The following is a 17,316-nucleotide window of genomic DNA, read 5'->3' as shown; positions in this document are numbered from 1 at the left end:
TTGGACTATTAGTTTACTTTATCATTTCTTTGCTTTATGCCATTTTCAATTTCAGCATTGTAAGAGCCCTAGGCTGCTGTTTTTATGTCCTTTTAGCTGCTCATTTTGTGGCCCTTAGATGTAACTTGTAATCAAGGGTCAAGATTGAAGCCTTGGTCTATATAAACCAAGTTAGACATATGAGAAAATCAGATTGGAGTTAATGAAAATTATGAGTTTTATGAGGTTTCTCAAAACCCTTGATTAGTTCTTTGCTTAGTGCTAGAACAACTCCATTACTTAGTGTTTGGGGTCGTGTATCTTGGTTTGCTTTGTGATCTGACCAAGTGCATAAGGGGATTAGTTCTTGCTTTGTGATCTTGAACAACATCCCGAGGCTTGAGATTGCTTTGTGATCTTCTCAAGTCATATCCCGAGTCTTGTTATTGTTTTGTGTCAAAACAGTCCCAAAGTTTCTGTTTTGTTGCCTTAAGTTATTGTGGGAATTGTTATTTGAATGTTTAGTTCATAAGCATTTAAGTTACAATCTTATTTCCATTGCTTTCTTTCAAAGTTATCAAGCTATTTAGGATCTTATATTCGTCCAAAACAGGCTGTTTCGTGCCTTGCTTTGGTTGAATCGTTTATTAGCTTCTAAATGTGTCCTTATATAGCTTGTTGGTCCTTAAAACAATCCATCTAAGTGTCCAAATCGAGTCCTTTGTTGAGTCTAATTCTGTCCAAGTTAGTTCTTGTTTTCGAGTCTTATATGTCCAAAAATCAAGTCCTAAGAGTTTTACTCCAAATTGGTTATCAGAGCTTTGGTTGAGTGTTCATCTTTCCTAACTACATCTAAAACTACAAAAACAACCCAATGAGTGAAGAGAGGTTTTCAAAGCTTTGGTTTGTTTCTTGAAAATCAGTTTTACTTAAGTTGTTTTGATTCTGATTTTTCATGGGAAAATCAGTAGCTATTGGTGTTGTACCCTATGTTCCATGCTCAAAGATGAAGTCTTGTGATCTTGGTTCCATTTCCAAGTCATTAGAAGCAGCTATGGTGAAGTTGCAAGCTCTAACAAAAGGGTATGAAGGTGATGTTCATACAAGGAGTGCAACAAGCACCCATGGGGTTCCAAGGGAACCAAAACCTCCTGATTTGTATCAAGGAGAACACCTCCTGTCCTATGATTGTTCTAATTCCTCTCCGACCCTTAGAAGCAAAGGTAACATACCATTACTTCCTTCCTTTAATGGTGAAAACAGTAGAGCATTTGTGTCTTGGTTGTTTGATGTTGAATGCTATTTCGAGAACAAGTGTTTTTCTGATAAAGAGAAGTGTAAACTGGTTGTGTCTTCTTTAAAGGGTGTTGCTTTGTTGTGGTATAATACTCTTACATTTTCAAGGAGGATGGAAGGGAAGGGTAGAATATGTTCTTGGTTTAAACTTGAAAGGAACATGAGATTAAAGTTTCTACCTTCTTCTACCATTGATAATTTGTTGGCTGAACTTAAGACCCTTAAACAAAATTCCTTGAGTGTTCATGAGTATGCTAGATTATTTGAGGAATTACACTTTGTGTGTGACAATGAATTAAGTTCTTTTCTAAAGGGAATCAGATTTTACAATGGCTTGAAATCTGAAATTGCTAGGAAGATTAAATTAGAAATGATGCATTCATATGGTGAATTGCTTGAGTTGGCTTTGTGTGTGGAAAAGAGCTTATCAAGGCCTGAAAACCATGAGGTTTTAGCTAAAGGGGTTAGTTTAGAGGTAGCCAAAACAGATGGGAAAGAGGAGAGTTTAGACCAAGGAGTTGTGCCAAGCTTGAACATTACTTGTCCTAAGTCTAAATACCTTGAGCCAAAAGTCATTAGCATTTGTGGTGAGATGACTAACCCATGTAGTGCTACATTTGAGAGTCCATGTTTTGAAACTAAAACCCCCTTCAACCCAACACACAAGCCTACTAGTGAGGAGGAGAATAGCCATATCCTCTCCCATGTGACCATCAATGACCAAGCTACTGATTTGGGGCCTAGAGAAGTGATTGTTAACCAAGGACTACTTAGCCTTCAAACCATGGAGTTTGGACAGTCCATGGTCATGTTCAATAGTGGAACTTGTTCGGATTCAAGCAAGGGTAAAGCAAGAGGAGAGTCTTGGGTTGTTCCATACTCGAGTGTACCAAATCCGACCTCCTACATCAGCCATGGTTCTTGCTTCAAAAGCTATATCTTGGGAGCATGCCAACCGAGTAAGGAGCAACCTCAAACGTCCTTAGAGCCTGATTTGTCCAAGAACTTTGGTGACAAGAGAGTAACAACACCTCTCTTGCCATACACAATTTTAGTCTATGATCCGGGAGGAAGTCATGATAATCCATCTCTTGAGGTGTGTGTGGTCTTATTGTGAAGAGGTTGAAGATGACAATGTCGAGAATTTGAGGGCAAATTCTTTTGAAAAAAGGGAGTTTGCAACAAAATTTGTTGCATTGTCATTCATTTTTAAGCCAAAAGAAACAGTCCAAGGAACGGTTCACAATTGAATGCATTTCATCGCTTTTTGAAGTGTCATTACATCAAGTCTAACTTCCAAGCTCTATATCTCAAGTTTTACTCATGCAAATACAATGATTCTTATGTCATTAGAAAGCTTGGGATCTTAGAAAAACGATGGATTTTGAATCACCTCCATATCAGGTCTATAGCTTGAGATATGGCTGATGCAAACAGACTGCGCATTTCTGGACAGCCCATGACCTACGTGCACTAAAAGTTCAATAACTCGAGATTTACTCAACGTCTAAGGTTGATTCTTTTTGGAGGTGAAAGTTAGCTCCCTTAGCTTTCAAATGAGCTATCATGGGTCCTGATATTCGTCCTGAGCTAAGAGATATGCCTCTTCCAAAATGCGTCTGATTTCCTAAGATGCTCTCCAAACCCGGTTTTGAACCGTCACCAACAATCGAGGTCCAACTTCAATTCCATCTAAGAAGTCATGCCTCCAACCGCCCTATTTCACATATTTGGTGAGTTTAGGATGTTTTTGTGTAGGATCTTTTATCTCCAAGGGTTACCATTCAGAAATTATTTGAAGAACTAAAGCAAAGGTACAAGGGGACCCGGTTTTGAACAATGAGCTAAATGTCGCTATCAATCTTTCCTCTTTTGATCCAACAAAGCTCAAGAGAATTTTTGGGAGCTGAATAGGAGTCATGCACGGTTCCACATGCCTCCAATCAGTCCATATAATCATAAATAAGAAGTTGAGCTACAAACAAGGAAGATTGGACTATTAGTTTACTTTATCATTTCTTTGCTTTATGCCATTTTCAATTTCAGCATTGTAAGAGCCCTAGGCTGCTGTTTTTATGTCCTTTTAGCTGCTCATTTTGTGGCCCTTAGATGTAACTTGTAATCAAGGGTCAAGATTGAAGCCTTGGTCTATATAAACCAAGTTAGACATATGAGAAAATCAGATTGGAGTTAATGAAAATTATGAGTTTTATGAGGTTTCTCAAAACCCTTGATTAGTTCTTTGCTTAGTGCTAGAACAACTCCATTACTTAGTGTTTGGGGTCGTGTATCTTGGTTTGCTTTGTGATCTGACCAAGTGCATAAGGGGATTAGTTCTTGCTTTGTGATCTTGAACAACATCCCGAGGCTTGAGATTGCTTTGTGATCTTCTCAAGTCATATCCCGAGTCTTGTTATTGTTTTGTGTCAAAACAGTCCCAAAGTTTCTGTTTTGTTGCCTTAAGTTATTGTGGGAATTGTTATTTGAATGTTTAGTTCATAAGCATTTAAGTTACAATCTTATTTCCATTGCTTTCTTTCAAAGTTATCAAGCTATTTAGGATCTTATATTCGTCCAAAAGCAGTTGTTTTTCGTGCCTTGCTTTGGTTGAATCGTTTATTAGCTTCTAAATGTGTCCTTATATAGCTTGTTGGTCCTTAAAACAATCCATCTAAGTGTCCAAATCGAGTCCTTTGTTGAGTCTAATTCTGTCCAAGTTAGTTCTTGTTTTCGAGTCTTATATGTCCAAAAATCAAGTCCTAAGAGTTTTACTCCACAAGGACTAATGAACAAGGACAAATGACTTACACAACGAGTCATAAGGACTGATGAACAAGGATAAATGGTTCACACAACGAGTCACATGGACTAATGAACAAGTACAATTATTTAACACAACGAGTCGGAAGGACTAATGAACAACGACAAATGGTTCACACAACGAATCACATGGACTAATGAACAAGTACAATTGTTTAACACAACGAGTCACAAGGGCTAATGAACAAGGACAAATGGTTCACACAACGAGTCACAGTTACTAATAAACAAGGACAAATTGTTCACACAACGAGTCACAAGGGCTAATGAACAAGGACAAATGGTTCACACAACGAGTTACATGGACTTATGAACAAGTACAATTGTTTTAACACAACGAGTCACAAGGACTAACGAACAAGGACAAATGGTTTACACAACGAGTCACAAGGACTAATGAAGAGGGACAAATGGTTCACACAACGAGTCACATGGACTAATGAACAAGTACAATTGTTTAACACAACGAGTCGGAAGGACTAATGAACAAGGACAAATGGTTCACACAACGAGTAACATAGGCTAATGAACAATTACAATTGTTTAACACAACGAGTCACAAGGACAAATGAACAAGGAAAAATGGTTCACACAACGAGTCACATGGACTAATGAACAATTACAAATTGTATAACACAACGAGTAACAAGGACAAATGAACATGGAAAAATGGTTCACACAACGAGTCACATTTACTAATAAAAAAGGACAAATGAGTCACACAGCGAGTCACAAGGGCTAATGAACAAGGACAAATTGTTCACACAACGAGCCACATAGACTAATGAACAAGTACAATTGTTTTAACAGAACGAGTCACAAGGACTAATGAACAAGGACAAATGGTTTACACAACGAGTCACAAGGACTAATGAACAAGTACAATTGTTTTAACACAACGAGTCACTAGGACTAATGAACAAAGACATATGGTTCACACAATGAGTCACATTTACTAATAATAAACAAGGACAAATGGTTCACACAACGAGTCACAAGGACTAAACAACAAGGATAAATGGTTCACACAACGAGTCATATTTACTAAAAAACAAGGACAAATGGTTCACACAACGAGTCACAAGGGCTAATGAACAAGGACAAATATTTCACACCACGAGTCACATGGACTAATGAACAAGTACAATTGTTTAACACAACGAGTCACAAGGACTAATGAACAAAGACAAATGGTTCACACAACGAGTCACATGGACTAATGAACAAGTACAATTGTTTAACGCAACGAGTCACAAGGACTAATGAACAAGGACAAATGGTTCACACAACGAGTCACATGGACTAATGAACAATTACAAATTGTATAACACAACGAGTAACAAGGACAAATGAACATGGAAAAATGGTTCAGACAACGAGTCACATTTACTAATAAAAAAGGACAAATGAGTCACACAGCGAGTCACAAGGGCTAATGAACAAGGACAAATTGTTCACACAACGAGCCACATAGACTAATGAACAAGTACAATTGTTTTAACAGAACGAGTCACAAGGACTAATGAACAAGGACAAATGGTTTACACAACGAGTCACAAGGACTAATGAACAAGTACAATTGTTTTAACACAACGAGTCACTAGGACTAATGAACAAAGACAAATGGTTCACACAATGTGTCACATTTACTAATAATGAACAAGTACAATTGTTTTACCACAGCGAGTCACAAGGACTAATGAACAAGGATAAATGATTCACACAACGAGTCACATTTACTAAAAACCAATGACAAATGGTTCAAACAACGAGTCACAAGGGCTAATGAACAAGGACAAATGGTTCACACTACGAGTCACATGAACTAATGAACAAGTACAATTGTTTTAACACAACGAGTCATAAGGACTAATGAACAAGGACAAATGGTTTACACAACGAGTCACAAGGACTAATGAACAAGGACAAATGGTTCACACAACGAGTTACATGGACTAATGAACAAGTACAATTGTTTAACATAACGAGTCGGAAGGACTAATGAACAAGGACAAATGGTTTACACAACGAGTTACATGGACGAATGAACAAGTACAATTGTGTTAACACAACGAGTCATAAGGACTAATGAACAAGGACAAATGGTTTACATAACGAGTCACAAGGACTAATGAACAAGGACAAATGGTTCACACAACGAGTCACATGGACTAATGAACAAGTACAATTGTTTAACATAACGAGTCGGAAGGACTAATGAACAAGGACAAATGGTTCACACAACGAGTCACATGGACTAATGAACAATTACAATTGTTTAACACAACGAGTCACAAGGACTAATGAACAAGGACAAATTGTTCACACAACGAGCCACATAGACTAATGAACACGTACAATTGTTTTAACAGAACGAGTCACAAGGACTAATGAACAAGGACAAATGGTTTACACAACGAGTCACAAGGACTAATGAACAAGTACAATTGTTTTAACACAACGAGTCACTAGGACTAATGAACAAAGACATATGGTTCACACAATGAGTCACATTTACTAATAATAAACAAGGACAAATGGTTCACACAACGAGTCACAAGGACTAAACAACAAGGATAAATGGTTCACACAACGAGTCATATTTACTAAAAAACAAGGACAAATGGTTCACACAACGAGTCACAAGGGCTTATGAACAAGGACAAATATTTCACACCACGAGTCACATGGACTAATGAACAAGTACAATTGTTTAACACAACGAGTCACAAGGACTAATGAACAAAGACAAATGGTTCACACAACGAGTCACATGGACTAATGAACAAGTACAATTGTTTAACGCAACGAGTCACAAGGACTAATGAACAAGGACAAATGGTTCACACAACGAGTCACATGGACTAATGAACAATTACAAATTGTATAACACAACGAGTAACAAGGACAAATGAACATGGAAAAATGGTTCAGACAACGAGTCACATTTACTAATAAAAAAGGACAAATGAGTCACACAGCGAGTCACAAGGGCTAATGAACAAGGACAAATTGTTCACACAACGAGCCTCATAGACTAATGAACAAGTACAATTGTTTTAACAGAACGAGTCACAAGGACTAATGAACAAGGACAAATGGTTTACACAACGAGTCACAAGGACTAATGAACAAGTACAATTGTTTTAACACAACGAGTCACTAGGACTAATGAACAAAGACAAATGGTTCACACAATGTGTCACATTTACTAATAATGAACAAGTACAATTGTTTTACCACAGCGAGTCACAAGGACTAATGAACAAGGATAAATGATTCACACAACGAGTCACATTTACTAAAAACCAATGACAAATGGTTCAAACAACGAGTCACAAGGGCTAATGAACAAGGACAAATGGTTCACACTACGAGTCACATGAACTAATGAACAAGTACAATTGTTTTAACACAACGAGTCATAAGGACTAATGAACAAGGACAAATGGTTTACACAACGAGTCACAAGGACTAATGAACAAGGACAAATGGTTCACACAACGAGTCACATGGACTAATGAACAAGTACAATTGTTTAACACAACGAGTCGGAAGGACTAATGAACAAGGACAAATGGTTTACACAACGAGTTACATGGACGAATGAACAAGTACAATTGTGTTAACACAACGAGTCATAAGGACTAATGAACAAGGACAAATGGTTTACATAACGAGTCACAAGGACTAATGAACAAGGACAAATGGTTCACACAACGAGTCACATGGACTAATGAACAAGTACAATTGTTTAACACAACGAGTCGGAAGGACTAATGAACAAGGACAAATGGTTCACACAACGAGTCACATGGACTAATGAACAATTACAATTGTTTAACACAACGAGTCACAAGGACTAATGAACAAGGACAAATGGTTCACACAACGAGTCACATGGACTAATGAAAAAATACAATTTTTTAACAAAACGAGTCACAAGGACAAATGAACAAGGAAAAATGGTTCACACAACGAGTCACATTTACTAATAAAAAAGGACAAATGGTTCACACAACGAGTCACAAGGGTTAATGAACAAGGACAAATGGTTCACACAACGAGTCACATAGACAAATGAACAAGTACAATTGTTTAACACAACGAGTCACAAGGACTAATGAACAAGAACAAATGGTTCACCCAACGAGTCACATGGACTAATGAACAAGTACAATTGTTTAACACAACGAGTCACAATGACTAAGGAACAAGGGCAAATGGTTCACACAACGAGTCACATGGACTAATGAACAATTATAATTGTTTAACACAATGAGTCACAAGGACAAATGAACAAGGAAAAATGGTTCACACAACGAGTCACATTTACGAATAAAAAAGGACAAATGATTCACACAACGAGTCACAAGGGCTAATGAACAAGAACAAATGGTTCACACAAGGAGCCACATAGACAAATGAACAAGTACAATTATTTTAACACAACGAGTCACAAGGAATAATGAACAAAGAAAAATGGTTCACACAATGAGTCACATGGACTAATGAACAAGTACAATTGTTTTAACACAGCGAGTCACAAGGACTAATGAACAAGGATAAATGATTCACACAACGAGTCACATTTACAAATAATTAATGACAAATGGTTCACACTACGAGTCACAAGGGCTAATGAATAAGGACAAATGGTTCACACCACGAGTCACATGAACTAATGAACAAGTACAATTCTTTAACACAACGAGTCACAAGGACTAATGAACAAGGACATATGGTTCGCACAACGACTCACATTTACTAATAATAAACAAGGACAAATGGTTCACACAACGAGTCACAAGGACTAAAGAACAAGGATAAATGGTTCACACAACGAGTCATATTTACTAAAAAACAAGGACAAATGGTTCACACAATGAGTCAAAAGGGCTAATGAACAAGGACAAATGTTTCACACCACGAGTCACATGGACTAATGAACAAGTACAATTGTTTAACACAACGAGTCACAAGGACTAATGAACAAAGACAAATGGTTCACACAACGAGTCCCATTTACTAATAAACAAGGACAAATAGTTCACACAACGAGTCACAAGGGCTAATGAACAAGGAAAAATGGTTCACACAACGAGTCACATGGACTAATGAACAAGTACAATTGCTTTAACATAACGAGTTACAAGGACTAATGAACAAGGACAAATGACTTACACAACGAGTCATAAGGACTGATGAACAAGGACAAATGGTTCACACAACGAGTCACATGGACTAATGAACAAGTACAATTATTTAACACAACGAGTCGGAAAGACTAATGAACAACGACAAATGGTTCACACAACGAATCACATGGACTAATGAACTACAATTGTTTAACACAACGAGTCACAAGGGCTAATGAACAAGGACAAATGGTTCACAAAACGAGTCACAGTTACTAATAAACAAGGACAAATTGTTCACACAACGAGTCACAAGGGCTAATGAACAAGGACAAATGCTTCACACAACGAGTTACATGGACTTATGAACAAGTACAATTGTTTTAACACAACGAGTCACAAGGACTAACGAACAAGGACAAATGGTTTACACAACGAGTCACAAGGACTAATGAAGAGGGACAAATGGTTCACACAACGAGTCACATGGACTAATGAACAAGTACAATTGTTTAACACAACGAGTCGGAAGGACTAATGAACAAGGACAAATGGTTCACACAACCAGTCACATGGACTAATGAACAAGTACAATTTTTTAACACAACGAGTCACAAGGACTAATGAATAAGGACAAATGGTTCACACAACGAGTAACATAGGCTAATGAACAATTACAATTGTTTAAAACAACGAGTCACAAGGACAAATAAACAAGGAAAAATGGTTCACACAACGAGTCACATTTACTAAAAAAAAAGGACAAATGGTTCACACAACGAGTCACAAGGGCTAATGAACAAGGACAAATAGTTCACACAACGAGTTACATAGACTAATGAACAAGTACAATTGTTTAAAACAACGAGTCACAAGGACTAATGAACAAGAAAAAATGGTTCACCCAACGAGTCTCATGGACTAATGAACAAGTACAATTGTTTAACGCAACGAGTCACAAGGACTAATGAACAAGGACAAATGGTTCACATAACGAGTGAAGCAAAACAAATCACCTTAGACATGTTTTTACCCGGTTTTGGTCCCTTGACCGAAATAGGGTCCAAGTAAGAAGTCCATCTAAGAAATAAGGAGCTTTTTCGGTTTAGAAGTCTTCTATGAAGGGTCATGAGCATTTTTGTCTAAGGGTTGGTGTCTTGGGAAGGTGGTTGTCATAGAGCAAGGCTAAGGAACAAACCGTGTGGCCCCTTTTGCACGGTTTGCAACACCAAGGACAAGGGTCGCTTTCAAGTTTCCCTTTTCGCCCAAGACAACCTCTTAAGCCTCCCTTACTTGCTCTAGCTCTTATATCCCTTATATGGCCGAACCTTTGAAGCTTCCAAGGAGTCCTAATTAACATTGTCCTCACTAGTTTACTTTTCTTGTTTTTCCTTTAAGATTTTTAACTTGTGTAAGAGCTTGTGTAAGGGCCTAGGGCCACCTTTTGTAACCGGTTTCCTAGGGGTCTTTTGGACCGTTAGATTACTAGGTTAGATGGATGGATATGATTGTTTTGCTTAGCCTATAAAAGCAAGGCAATCCTTAGTGTAAAAATCAGAATTTGATGAATGAACAAACACAAGTTAGAAACCATGATTTCTACTAAACCTCTTTTGCTTAGTGCTTAGAGTCGGGTATTCTTCTTTGCTGTGTGCTTGAAGATAGTCCTTGGGTATTTTTCTTTCCTGTGTGCTTGAAAATTATCCTTAGTCTTAACCTAGTGGCTGTGTGCTTGGGTTAATTCATATCCCAATCGCATCCTTTACTCTATTCGATTGTAGAGTTCTGGAACCGTGATTTTTAAACAGTTCTGTCGACTGTTCGATTGCAGTCTTCACAGTTTCTGTTGAGTTTTTATTCGTTTTTATCACAATTAAACAGTCCCTTTTACTGTCCAAATCGTGTCCTTTTTAATCAAAACCCGAGTCTTGAAGATATTACTTCAAATTGGTTATCAGAGCTTTAGGTTTAACACAATTCCATTGTTGTGTTAGTCTTGGGTTCAACCTTTGTGAGTTCATCTTCCTACATACATCAAAAACACAAAAACAACCATGAGTGAAGAAAGGCTACTTGGAATTGAGACTCAAGTAACACAACTCTCCGAGAAATGCGACCTAATGATAGATTCCTTCAATGCTATCATGGCTAACATTCCAACACCACCAAGGGGCCGAGGAAGACCTCCACCTTACCGTGGTAGAGGACGTGGCCGAGGGTTTGGAGTAAGAGACCACGAAGCCAACCATGAAGAGGAGGACGTGCACTCGGATGAAGAGGGTTCTTTCATGGAGATCGAGCATGAAGAGCATCCTAAAGACCTAAAGGTAGAAATTCCGGACTTCCATGGTAGTTTAAATCCCGATGACTTACTAGATTGGTTTAGGTCAATTGAAAGAGTCTTTGAATTTAAATCATACTCGGATGCTAAGTCTTTCAAGGTTGCTATTTTAAAATTCAAAGGTTATGCATCTCTTTGGTATGAAAACATGAAGAGTTAAAAGCAGAGGGATGGTAAAGAGCCCATAAAATCTTGGTCGAAATTGAAAAAAAAGCTTAGTGACAAGTTTATTCCTAAAGAATATACTCAAGACACGTTCATTAAACTTACTCAACTAAAACAAGATCAACAACCACTTGAGTCTTACATTAGGGATTTCGAACAACTCACTTTGCAATGTGAAATCAATGAGAAACCGGAACAAAAAATTGCTAGATTTGTTGAAGGGTTGGATGATAAAATTGTTAGTAGGGTCCGAATGCAACCATTGTGGTCTTTCAATGAAGCCGTGAACTTGGCTTTAAGGGTGGAAAAATGGGGCAAGGGGAAACCGTCCACTTCAAAATTGCCGACCAAAACAACCACCAAGACTACCTATGCCGAGACCAAACCCAAAGAAATCCACACCCCAACCGTGACCCCCACACTTGACAAAGGAAAAGGCATTGACTACTCACAAAGAAAGACCTTACCCCTAAAAAAATGTTTCAAATGTCAAGGTTATGGTCATTTTGCCAAAGAATGTCCAACTCAAAGAGCCCTTAGTAGCTTTGAAGTGGTTCATTGGGGAGAGGATGAGATTCTTGTGTGTGATGAGGATGAGGAAACCGAGGAAACTAAGGATGAGGAGGTAGTGTTGCCGGATTCCGGGATGAGTCTAGTCACTTGGAGAGTGTTGAGTGCTCAACCATTAGAAATGGATCAAAGACAACAACTTTTTAGGTCTAGGTGTACCATTGGAGGGAGAGTTTGCAACCTAATCATTGATGGAGGTAGTTGTACTAATGTGGCCTCTAGTGTCCTTGTTGAGAAACTTTCCTTAACCACCCAAAACCATCCATGTCCTTACAAATTGAGGTGGCTTGACAAGGGAGCCGAATTGAAGGTTGAAAAACAATGCCTAGTATCTTTTTCCATTGGCAAGAATTATGTTGATAAGGTTCTTTGTGATGTTCTACCCATGGATGCTTTCCATCTCCTACTTGGTAGACCTTGGGAGTTTGATAAGAGTGCGGTGCATCATGGAAAGGATAACACTTATTCCTTTGAATTTGACAAGAAGAAGATCACTCTAGCACCTCTTCCACCATCATCCATGCTTGAACCTTGCAAAGAAGTGATGCTAATCAAGGAGGCCGAAATGGTCCCCGAAAGAAGTAATGAGAAAGGTGTTCATGTTCACTTTGCCGAGGGTGTATCCAAGGAACAAGATGAAACAGTCCCTAGCATGGTTCAAAAGCCGAACAAGTTCTTTCAAGGTGATCCACCTAATGTCGAGCATGTATCCAAGGAGCAAGATGAGCCGTTCACTAAAATGGTTCGAACAAGGGTCGAGGTCCATGAAAATGTTCCTCCTATTGCTAATCCAAGAATGAAGGCCAAGGTCCCTAAAAATCCTTGGTTCGACTATGGTGTCCATAAGTTCGAGGACAAACTAGGAGAGTGTTCAAAGGTAAAAGAAAAGTCCAAGAGGAGTAATGCCAATGATCAAGTCCAAGATGAGCTCCTTGTCAAGAATGGAGCCGAGGGTATCATTGGTGGGATGCAAGTTCATCATCCCGTCTCTCCCGCCACTAATCCAAATGGGAATGAAAGCAAGGACAAGTCAAGTGCCTACTTGAAAGATCAAGGAGAAAGGGTCAAGAAACGGGTTCGAGAAGGGATCCTTAACAATGTCCAAACCGTGAGTGTCCAAGATGGTGTGCATTGTGACTACTCCGTACACCCTATTCCAAGTTTAATTGAAGATGAGCACAAGGCCAATGACATGGGCGACGGGATTCAGACAGTCAAGAAGAATGTTCACTCAAGTAAGCAAGGGAATGGTGTCAAAAAACGGGTCGAACAAGGACTCATTCGTCATAATCAATTCATGGCCAACAAGGGAAGGTCCAAGATCTCCAAGCAAGGGACGAAATTCAGAATTGGGGATCAAGTTTGGGTCCGTTGGTGCAAGTTAGGAACCCTTACAAAAGAGGATAAGCTCATGTCAAGAGAAGGAGGTTCGTTCAAGGTCACTAGTCAAGTCGGGTATGATGAGTACAAAGTCGATTTGTTGGGAGCCCGTGCCACATTCCATGCTAGTGAATTAAGTCATTGTGAGGAAAAGCCTAGTGGTGAAAATGCCGAGGATTTGAGGACAAATCCTTTTCAAGAGAAGGAGTTTGAAGCAAAACAAATCACCTTAGGCATGTTTTTACCCGGTTTTGGTCCCTTGACCGAAATAGGGTCCAAGTAAGAAGTCCATCTAAGAAATAAGGAGCTTTTTCGGTTTAGAAGTCTTCTATGAAGGGTCATGAGCATTTTTGTCTAAGGGTTGGTGTCTTGGGAAGGTGGTTGTCATAGAGCAAGGCTAAGGAACAAACCGTGTGGCCCCTTTTGCACGGTTTGCAACACCAAGGACAAGGGTCGCTTTCAAGTTTCCCTTTTCGTCCAAGACAACCTCTTAAGCCTCCCTTACTTGCTCTAGCTCTTATATCCCTTATATGGCCGAACCTTTGAAGCTTCCAAAGAGTCCTAATTAACATTGTCCTCACTAGTTTACTTTTCTTGTTTTTCCTTTAAGATTTTTAACTTGTGTAAGAGCTTGTGTAAGGCCTAGGGCCACCTTTTGTAACCGGTTTCCTAGGGGTCTTTTGGACCGTTAGATTACTAGGTTAGATGGATGGATAGGATTGTTTTGCTTAGCCTATAAAAGCAAGGCAATCCTTAGTGTAAAAATCAGAATTTGATGAATGAACAAACACAAGTTAGAAACCATGACTTCTACTAAACCTCTTTTGCTTAGTGCTTAGAGTCGGGTATTCTTCTTTGTTGTGTGCTTGAAGATAGTCCTTGGGTATTTTTCTTTGCTGCGTGCTTGAAAATTATCCTTTAGTCTTAACCTAGTGGCTGTGTGCTTGGGTTAATTTATATCCCAATCGCATCCTTTACTCTATTCGATTGTAGAGTTCTGGAACCGTGATTTTTAAACAGTTCTGTCGACTGTTCGATTGCAGTCTTCACAGTTTCTGTTGAGTTTTTATTCGTTTTTATCACAATTAAACAGTCCCTTTTACTGTCCAAATCGTGTCCTTTTTAATCAAAACCCGAGTCTTGAATATTTTACTTCAACGAGTCACATGGACTAATGAACAATTACAAATTGTATAACACAACGAGTAACAAGGACAAATGAACATGGAAAAATGGTTCACACAACGAGTCACATTTACTAATAAAAAAGGACAAATGAGTCACACAGCGAGTCACAAGGGCTAATGAACAAGGACAAATTGTTCACACAACGAGCCACATAGACTAATGAACAAGTACAATTGTTTCAACAGAACGAGTCACAAGGACTAATGAACAAGGACAAATGGTTTACACAACGAGTAGCAAGGACTAATGAACACGTACAATTGTTTTAACACAACGAGTCACTAGGACTAATGAACAAAGACAAATGGTTCACACAATGAGTCACATTTACTAATAATGAACAAGTACAATTGTTTTACCACAGCCAGTCACAAGGACTAATGAACAAGGATAAATGATTCACACAACGAGTCACATTTACTAAAAACCAATGACAAATGGTTCAAACAATGAGTCACAAGGGCTAATGAACAAGGACAAATGGTTCACACTACGAGTCACATGAACTAATGAACAAGTACAATTGTTTAACACAACGAGTCACAAGAACTAATGAACAAGGACAAATGGTTCACACAACGAGTCACATGGACTAATGAAAAATTACAATTTTTTAACAAAACGAGTCACAAGGACAAATGAACAAGGAAAAATGGTTCCCACAACGAGTCACATTTACTAATAAAAAAGGACAAATGGTTCACACTACGAGTCACAAGGGCTAATGAACAAAGACAAATGGTTCACACAACGAGTCACATAGACAAATGAACAAGTACAATTGTTTAACACAACGAGTCACAAGGACTAATGAACAAGAACAAATGGTTCACCCAACGAGTCACATGGACTAATGAACAAGTACAATTGTTTAACACAACGAGTCACAAGGACTAATGAACAAGGGCAAATGGTTCACACAACAAGTCACATGGACTAATGAACAATTATAATTGTTTAACACAATGAGTCACAAGGACAAATGAACAAGGAAAAATGGTTCACACAACGAGTCACATTTACGAATAAAAAAGGACAAATGATTCACACAACGAGTCACAAGGACTAATGAACAAGAACAAATGGTTCACACAACGAGCCACATAGACAAATGAACAAGTACAATTGTTTTAACACAACGAGTCACAAGAACTAATGAACAAGGAAAAATGGTTCACACAACGAGTCACAAAGACTAATGAACAAGTACAATTGTTTTAACACAACGAGTCACAAGGACTAATGAACAAGGAAAAATGGTTCACACAACGAGTCACAAAGACTAATGAACAAAAACAATTGTTTTAACACAACGAGTCACTAGGACTAATGAACAAGGACAAATGGTTCACACAATGAGTCACATGGACTAATGAACAAGTACAATTGTTTTAACACAACGAGTCACAAGGACTAATGAACAAGGATAAATGATTCACACAACGAGTCACATTTACAAATAATTAATGACAAAAGGTTCACACTACGAGTCACAAGGGCTAATGAATAAGGACAAATGGTTCACACCACGAGTCACATGAACTAATGAACAAGTACAATTCTTTAACACAACGAGTCACAAGGACTAATAAACAAGGACATATGGTTCGCACAACGACTCACATTTACTAATAATAAACAAGGACAAATGGTTCACACAACGAGTCACAAGGACTAAAGAACAAGGATAAATGGTTCACACAACGAGTCATATTTACTAAAAAACAAGGACAAATGGTTCACACAACGAGTCACAAGGGCTAATGAACAAGGACAAATGTTTCACACCACGAGTCACATGGACTAATGAACAAGTACAATTGTTTAACACAACGAGTCACAAGGACTAATGAACAAAGACAAATGGTTCACACAACGAGTCCCATTTACTAATAAACAAGGACAAATGGTTCACACAACGAGTCACAAGGGCTAATGAACAAGGAAAAATGGTTCACACAACGAGTCACATGGACTAATGAACAAGTACAATTGTTTTAACATAACGAGTTACAAGGACTAATGAACAAGGACAAATGACTTACACAACGAGTCATAAGGACTGATGAACAAGGACAAATGGTTCACACAACGAGTCACATGGACTAATGAACAAGTACAATTATTTAACACAACGAGTCGGAAGGACTAATGAACAACGACAAATAGTTCACACAACGAATCACATGGACTAATGAACAAGTACAATTGTTTAACACAACGAGTCACAAGGGCTAATGAACAAGGACAAATGGTTCACACAACGAGTCACAGTTACTAATAAACAAATACAAATTGTTCACACAACGACTCACAAGGGCTAATGAACAAGGACAAATGGTTCACACAACGAGTTACAAGGACTTATGAACAAGTACAATTGTTTTAACACAACGAGTCACAAGGACTAACGAACAACGACAAATGGTTTACACAACG

The sequence above is a fragment of the Silene latifolia genome, chromosome 9 (assembly GCF_048544455.1).
Source record: "Silene latifolia isolate original U9 population chromosome 9, ASM4854445v1, whole genome shotgun sequence".
Lineage (NCBI taxonomy): Eukaryota > Viridiplantae > Streptophyta > Magnoliopsida > Caryophyllales > Caryophyllaceae > Silene > Silene latifolia.
The sequence above is the reverse complement of the archived record's forward strand: the minus strand, read 5'-3'. Positions refer to the sequence as shown.